Here is an 8,917-nt window from a genome sequence, read left to right as displayed (position 1 = left end):
TACTAAGAGACTGGGATCAAGTCACCCCTCTGACATTATTGACATGAACTGTGACTCTATAGGTCATTGTTGCAAGCAAGGGTCTATAGTTGCACCAAATTTTGTACAAAGGAGGTCAAGTGAGGTGTCTGTGGAAAGGTTGTAATTTGATGGTGATGATTATACTCCCTGTATGTGTGTATCATTTTTGTATTTGAAGTTATGAACATGGGCTATGTATTTGTATCTCAATGTGCTTGATTCTAAGTAGCATCAGTGAAGCATTTGGTCAGCTTCTTGAGAAAGGACTATTCTGAGTAAGTGTCTGTGATGGGGCAGCCCCGCCCCGCACTAGCCCTAACAGCGTCTGACCAGTAGCTCTGACAGACGAAGTCCTGTCCTGTTCTTACTGGGCATGCTCCAAGTGCTCTGGGATTATAAAAAGAGAGAATTCAGCTCAGTCTGGGCTGGCAGCTGCAGGGGAAGGACCTACCTGGGAAGCTGTTGCTGAGGACCAGCCACCACCCTTGAACTCGCTGGGACCTGAAGCTTCCCCTGGCTAGCACGAAGCCCTGCTGTGGGAGAAGCCCGAGGAGGCGACAGACCGGAAACCCAAAGAGAACATGGAGATTCATGGGAGACCCCAATATCATATCAGTAGGAAGCAACCTAGGAGCAGGGGTGGGTGATGGAGTGGTGCCTTGACCCCGGTAAGCCTCAGCGTGTTTCGGTAGGACCCCCCTGCTGAGCCAGTGGCAAGGTCCTATGGGCTGTTAGGGGCAATCCTATCGACTCCGGCCACTAGGTCGTGCTGCCCCATAACCGGGGGCAATCCTATGGACTCTGGCCACTAGGCCATGCTACCCCGTAACCAGGGGCAATCCTATGGACTCCGGCTACTAGACCATGCTACCCCGTAACTAGGGGCAATCCTATGGACTCTGGCCACTAGGCCATGCTACCCCGTAACCGAGGGCAATCCTATGGACTCCAGCCACTAGGCAATACTATCCCGTAACTAGGGGCAATCCTATGGACTCAGGCCCCTAGGCTGTGTTGCCCTGTGACGAGGGGTGTAACACTCACAGTGCCCAATCAAGAAACACTTAACTGACAATGGACTTTGGGAGATGCCAATCCACATCTGAGCTTTCCTGGGGATGTTCAAACTAACATGTAAAGAATGGCATCGGCCTGCAAAAAGCTGAATCATTCATGGACATGTGACTTGCCCAGGTGACTACAAACTCCATCTTGTTGTGATTTTGTACAGAAGAACAAAGGGGTTTCCGCCCACAAGAGAGAATATAAAAGGCCCTGGAAGCCTCTCCATTTTGTTTTCAGCTGGCTCAAGAGATGGTCTCTCCACCCCAAAGAGATGCCTGAAAGAAACTAGGATAAAGGACAGTAACTATGGGGGTGTGAGTGATTGCTGGACCCAGGCCATAACCTACAACATTGGTCTGAAAAGGATTGGTCCCAGACTCGGAAGGAGTCCAGTTTGTGAAAGAAGCTTATTGGAACATCTCTAAGGGCGAGATTTCATCTGTAATCAGTTTTTTAGATGTATTAGGCTTCGACTTGCATGTTTTGCTTTATTTTACTTGGTGACTTACTTTGTTCTGTCTGTTATTACTTGGAACCACTTACATTCTATTTGTTATACTTAATAAAATCACTTTTATTTATTTATTAACCCAAAATAAGTAATGCCTAGAGGGGGGGTGAGGGGGCATCTGGGCATATTTCTCTATCAGTATTATAGAGGGCAGACAATTTGAGTTTACCCTGTATAAACTGTATACAGAGTAAAATGGATTTATTTGGGGTTTGGATCCCATTGGGAACTGGGTATCTGGGTGCTGGAGACAGGAGTACCTGCTAAGTGGACTTCCATTAAAGCCTGCAGCTTTGGGAGACATGGTTCGGACCTGGGTCTGTGTTGCAGCAGGCTAGCATATCTGGCTCAACAAGGCAGGGTTCTGAAGTCCCAAGCTGGCAGAGAAAACGGGTTTAGAGGTAATCTCAGCACATCAGATGATAGTTCCTAGAGGGTCTCTGTGACTGAACCCATGACAACCCCCTTACCCTATTTGTGAGCCTTTGAGTGAGACGGTCGAATCCTTCTCAGGACAGTGGATCAAATCCATTGGAACTCATGGATTTACACCAACAAGTGGTCAGTCCAATGCAATCTCCTTCCCCATTACAGCCTTTCTTGGGCCTGCTCTATGTACAGGCTTTTTATGTGGGTAAGAAAAATATCCCGTAGCTGGTTATACCAGTACAACTGCTAGCGTGAAGGCAGTTTGGCTTATTTCCCTTCCCATATGAGACTAGCTATACTGGTGTAAGGCATCTTTACACTGAAATAACTGCATCCACACACGGAGAGTTCTACTGCTTAACTACAGTGCTTTGGTTAAAGTAGCACAACATTTGTGTGTAGACAAGGCCTCAGCTGCATGCTGGGTAGAACTCAGCCAGTCCTTGATTTGTTGGCTTGCTAGCTTTTTGAAAAATCAAAACAATAAAATTGTTTCAGGTTGAACCAAAAATGAATTGCTTTGAAATTTTTGGTGAATTGAAAAGTTGAAGAAACATTGTTTAGAGTGGAATGAAATTTTCATTTTGCTTTGGAGCATTTTTTAACTTTAAAAATGAAAATAAAAGGGAATTTTGAAATGAAGAGTTATTTTGAATCAAAAACGTAAAACAAATGTTTCATTTATAAATTACCGAAACAAAACATTGACCTTTTATTTTTTGGAATTTTTTTTTTTTTTTAGTTTCTTTTTGACCAAATCAATTCAGTGAAACCAGCATGAATGGACAGAATGTTTTGGGGCCACAGAAATCTGTATTTGCACAGAAAATAAATTTTGATCAAAACATTTCACCAAGTGCTAGTGCTGCTTCCAGGCAGGTAGAGAGGTGTGTGTGTGTGTGTGTGTGTGTGTGTGTGAGAGAGAGAGAGAGAGAGAGAGAGAGAGAGAGAGAGAGAGATCAGGGCAGCCATGTCCCTAGAGATACCAGACAACACCTAATAACACTGAGTGCCTCTCCTCCGGACCACTCCAGGCAATCTGACCTTCCCACCCACTCCACAGGTGCACTAGCTCCCTTGGCAGGCTTTTCTCGACCCCGTAATCCCTTTGTTGCTGTGCATTCGAGAACGGAAAGGCTTTCTCATGCACAGCGTGTTTTCCTCCCCTTTTCTCCTGAGCACACTTACTTTGATCTATGGGATTTTTGTTCCAGAGCTTCAGCCTCTCTCCAGTGGAGTAGGGGAGAAAGGTAGGGATTATCCATGGCTCCAGAATCTTTATTCTCGCCTTTGGAGTACACAGCAGACTAACCCTTTTCTTCTGTAGCAGAAAGACAAAGGAAAAGCTGAAGCCTCGGAGGGGGCTGCTGGTTGTGAGTCTCCCCCACCCTATATGTATTTTGATGTCAGGCCTTGGACTCCTGGGAAGCTACTCTGATGAAGTCTGTGACGGGTTAGATCACAGAAACCACCTGGGAGCTGCGAACTGATGTGCCAGGACTACTTCTGCCCCCTGCTTTCCCTGCCAGCTCGGGACCCCAGCACCCTGTCTTGCTGAGCCAGACACACCCGTCTGCTCCAACACAGAGCCAGGGTCTGGATTACTTGCCCCAAAGCTGCAGGTTTATCTGAAAGCAGCTCACAGAAGTGTTCCTGTCCTTAAAACCCAGATGCCCAACTCCCAATGGGGTCTACACCCAAATAAATCCATTTTACTTTGTATAAAGCTTATGCAGGGTAAACTCATAAATTGTTTGCCTTCTATAACACTGATAGAGAGATATGCCCAGCTGTTTGCTCCCCCAGGTATTAATACACACTCTGAGTTAATTACTAAGTAAAAAGCAATTTTATTAAATACAGAAAGTAGGATTTAAGTGGTTCCAAGTAGTAACAGACAGAACAAAGTAAGTCACCAAGTAAAATAAAATGTGCAAATTTATTTCTAATCAAACTGAATACAAATGTAACCCTTCTGCCCCTCTGAGTTGGCAGCAACAAGGGCCGGGTTCAGTATCCAGGGGTTCCGTTTCAGTAACCAATGCATAACCGGCTCGAGCCCCCACCCAGTGACCTGGGACACTCACATACCACACCCCCCTGGGCGCCTCTAGGAGGCAATACTTCCCCTCTCGCAAGCACGGAGTCTGAGTGTAGCAAAATCTTTTTAATAAAGGAAGGAATCGATGCGGCATCCCATTGGAGAAGCACCACAAACAGGGTTATAACACAAACCATAAACAAAAACCCACCTCCAAGTACGTTTGGCACTGTCCTTTTTCCCCTTAGGGTTTTAAGTCCAATCACCCCAAAGTCCAACAACCCAAAAGTCTCTGGTCAATGCCACCCCAGAGTTCGAGAGTTTATCTGTAGAGGTCCCTCCCCCCAGCCTGGGTAGAAAGGGGCACCTTACGTGGTCCAGGGCCAACTGCCCTGCCTCTCCATGGGTTCTGCTTCTACCTTCTCCACGAACTGCTCCGCTTTACCAGCTGCTCCACTCTCCTCCTCCAGCCGTCCTCAGAAACTGCTCCGCTCCACCAGCTGCTCTGCTCCATGAGCTGCTCTGCAAACTGCTCGGCTCCACTCGCTCTGTGGGCCGCTCCACCCGTCCCACAGCTACTCCGCTCTGCCAGCCGCTCCGCTGCCACCAGCTGTCCCGTGATCCGCTCCAGCCGTCCCCACAACTGCTCCACTCCACCAGCTGCTCGGTTCCACAGTATATCTTCAGGCTCCCCCACTAGTTAGCACAGTACTTAGTGCTCTCAGCTCAGTAATTTCAGCTCTTTAGTGATTTCAACTCTTAGTAGGGGAGCCCCAGTGCTAGTGCACCATTAGCCCAAAGTGAGTTCAGCTCAGTAACCTGTATGTAGATTCTTGAGGGAATAAAAAAAATCAACTCTGACATTCCACAGTGGAGAGAGGAGGGGGTGGAAATGGTGCTTCTAGCTCCACAAGGCAACTGCACCACCAGGCACAAATACCTGTCCCCAGCCTCTCTCCATTCTCTGGGAATTGGAACCCATGTCCCTTGTCTAGCAAGTACCACCCAACTGAGGGTGAGTCATTTGTCACCAAGCAGTCCTACAGCTCGGCAGTCTGGGATAGGGTAGGCGTGCCTATGCAAATACATTCTCTGAAATTCTTTTCACCAGATGTCAGGGTAGAGCTTATCCTGACTCTGCTTACATCCTCCCCCCAGCCAAGAATTTGTCATCCCGACAAATCACATTCCCTACTATACCAACTTATTGGTCCCCTCCAAAAGGCATGCTATCTTTTGTCCTTGCCTCACAACAACATCTCTACTTGTTTCATTAGTAATCAGTATAGTCACCTTTTCCTGGGCTTCAGCAGGTAGGGTTATGACTCCAGTGGGGACCAGCACTCCTTTTGGGAGCTCTCCTTCAGCCGGCTGCTCTATCATTGCTAATGCCCCTTTACTGCCTTTCAGCCTGGTACTCATGACAAGTACTTCTTGCTCCGTCCTTGCAGGCTCTACTAAGGGGGTTGTACCCATGTACTTCAGTGCCCCAATCGGTAGCTCAGATGTCTCCGTTTTAGTGCTCTCAATTTTCCTATAGGCTTCAGCACAAAGCATATGGATCCTCAGGGTGCTCAGGTACTGGTCCCCAGCCCGTTGTCTGCAGTAATCCGCGAGCACCTTGAAGAGGCTGGAGTTGGTCCCTATCAGCACAGACACCTCAGAGGTCCCTTTCGGGTCAGGGCATATTAAGGCAGCGGTGTCCACCTCTTGCTTTACCCCAGCAACCTCCTCTGGGAATTCCAGGTGCACTATGACATACCCTTGATAGGGGTATTCATCCATGCTGAGGCCACACAGACCAATGCCAGTCAGTGGCTGTATGGGCAGGTGCCTAAGCATCTGTTGGTAGAATGACTGAAATATAATAGTCACTTGAGATCCAGTGTCAAGCACGGCTTTACACTCCGCCCTTCAATCCTCACCATGACCTCTGCTCGAGGCCCTATCAGTCCTGCAGGGATCCCAGCTGGATGCTGTCTTCTGGGGGAATCTTCAAATCCTCTAGGCCTATGTGGTCTCTGTCCCCGGACCTTCTGGCAGCTACTGGATCTCTTCCAACTAGTCCTCAGCTTTTCATACACTAAGGAGGGGTTCTCTTCCTTATGGCAGTTAGCAGCACTGTGCCCATCCTGACCACACCGGTAGCAAAAGAATTGTCCTTTCCCCATTCGGCGAGATGGGACGGTGACTCTAGATACTGACTTCTCTATCGTCACAGTCTGAGGCTCCTTATTCCTGGAAATCTTAGCTCGGTCAATGATGCTTTGCAGCTCAGCTATCCGTTCTGTCAGGACCTGCATTTGTTGGGCAAGTTCCTCTGTGGTGCTCACCATCAGTACGCTGGCCATTGGCGGTGGCGTCGTGCTGGCTGGTTCCAATGTTTGGGCTTCCCAACACTCGCTGGCCACCTGCCTTTCTTCTTCTTCCCTGACCTTCTTTATCAGCTGGGAGTAACTTGGGGGATGTTCCTGCCGTTCTCTTAGTCGGAGGTGAAGTAGGATTGGGTTCTGATACTGAGTCCCTCTTACAACTTGAGCCAGTCTGGTCTGATCCATCTGCTCAGCAGTCACTGCTCCCCTCATAACAGCTCTCTGAAGTAGTTTCTCCAGCCTCTGTATATAGGCTGAAATTTTCTCACCCATTTGCTGTTGGGAATTAATGAATTTACAGTAACTGTCCTCAGGGCCCTCTACGCTCCCAAAGGTATTATCAAGGGCCTCTAGGCAGTCCTTCACACTGACCTCAGGGTCAATGGGCTTCAGGGTGCGAATTACATCTAATGCTGGGCCACTAAGGCTCTCTGTTAGACATCGTCGCTTTTCTACATCGGGTACGGCCCACTCCCGCAGCATTTCAGTAGTATGCTCCGACCAGAGTTCAAACTCCTCTTCCCCATCAAATAACCTTAACTTACGACAAGAGTTTGAAGTAGCATAGGCCAACACAATCTTTTCCAATATATGCCCCAGTGCTTTTGCCCAATCATAGGCTGAGTCTGCCGCCCCTGAGCTAGAGGCTGCAGGACTGGGGCCCAACAAACCCGACATATTAGCCATTATACAAACAGTAGTTTCCTCAAAATATAAACACAATTATTTCCCAATACAGTGGAACACTCAACAGGTGCTTGCGTGGGGTACTGACCCAGGCATCCCGGACGAGCCCCCAAAAATGTAACCCTTCTGCCCCTCTGAGTTGGCAGCAACAAGGGCCGGGTTCAGTATCCAGGGGTTCCGTTTCAGTAACACAATGCATAACCGGCTCGAGCCCCCACCCAGTGACCTGGGACACTCACATACCACACCCCCCTGGGCGCCTCTAGGAGGCAATACTTCCCCTCTCGCAAGCACGGAGTCTGAGTGTAGCAAAATCTTTTTAATAAAGGAAGGAATCGATGCAGCATCCCATTGGAGAAACACCACAAACAGGGTTATAACACAAACCATAAACAAAAACCCACCTCCAAGTACGTTTGGCACTGTCCTTTTTCCCCTTAGGGTTTTAAGTCCAATCACCCCAAAGTCCAACAACCCAAAAGTCTCTGGTCAATGCCACCCCAGAGTTCGAGAGTTTATCTGTAGAGGTCCCTCCCCCCAGCCTGGGTAGAAAGGGGCACCTTACGTGGTCCAGGGCCAACTGCCCTGCCTCTCCGTGGGCTCTGCTTCTACCTTCTCCACGAACTGCTCTGCTTTACCAGCTGCTCCACTCTGCTCCTCCAGCCGTCCTCAGAAACTGCTCCGCTCCACCAGCTGCTCTGCTCCATGAGCTGCTCTGCAAACTGCTCGGCTCCGCTCGCTCTGTGGGCCACTCCACCCGTTCCACAGCTACTCCGCTCTGCCAGCCGCTCCGCTGCCACCAGCTGTCCCGTGATCCGCTCCAGCCGTCCCCACAACTGCTCCACTCCACCAGCTGCTCGGTTCCACAGTATAGCTTCAGGCTCCCCCACTAGTTAGCACAGTACTCAGTGCTCTCAGCTCAGTGATTTCAGCTCTTTAGTGATTTCAACTCTCAGTGATCTCAGCTCTTAGTAGGGGAGCCCCAGTGCTAGTGCACCCTTAGCCCAAACTGATTTCAGCTCAGTAACCTGTATTGAAATTCTTAAGGGAATAAAAAAGTCAACTCTGACATTCCACAGTGGAGAGAGGAGGGGATAGAACTGGTGCTTCTGGCTCCACAAGGCAACTGCACCACCAGGCACAGATACCTGTCCCCAGCCTCTCTCAATTCTCTGGGTTTTGGAACCCATGTCCCTTGTCTAGCAAGTACCACCCAACTGAGGGTGAGTCATTTGTCACCAAGCAGTCCCACAGCTCGGCAGTCTGGGATAGGGTAGGCGTGCCTATGCAAATACACTCTCTGACATTCTTTCCACCAGATGTCAGGGTAGAGCTTATCCTGACTCTGTTTACACAGATAATCTCACCCTTAGAGATGCTTCAGTAAGTTTTTTCCTCAGACAGGACCGCTTCCAGGCCTGGGCACAATTCTTTCCCCGGTACAGCTCTTGTTCCAGCTCAGGTGGTAGCTAGGGGATTCTTCATGATGGTTCCTCTTTTTAGCCAGCTGAGGGCCAAATGGAGGGGTCTCGCAGGGATTTAAATAGACTTTCTCTTGTGGGTGGAGACCCTCTCCTCACCCCTATGCAAAGTCCAGCTCCAAGATTGAGTTTAGGAGTCACCTGGGCAAGTCACATGCCCATGCACAACTCACAGTTTTTACAGGTAGCATCCATTGTTTACATGCTACCTTGAGTGTTCTCAAGTAGACTTCTTATGTGGATTGGTGCATTCCAAGATCCATTGTCCTTTAAGTGTTTCTTGATTAGGTACTTAATTTCAACATTCCTT

Source organism: Gopherus evgoodei, chromosome 13 (assembly GCF_007399415.2).
Source record: "Gopherus evgoodei ecotype Sinaloan lineage chromosome 13, rGopEvg1_v1.p, whole genome shotgun sequence".
In the NCBI taxonomy this organism is placed as follows: domain Eukaryota; kingdom Metazoa; phylum Chordata; order Testudines; family Testudinidae; genus Gopherus; species Gopherus evgoodei.
Note: the sequence above shows the minus strand (reverse complement) of the source record.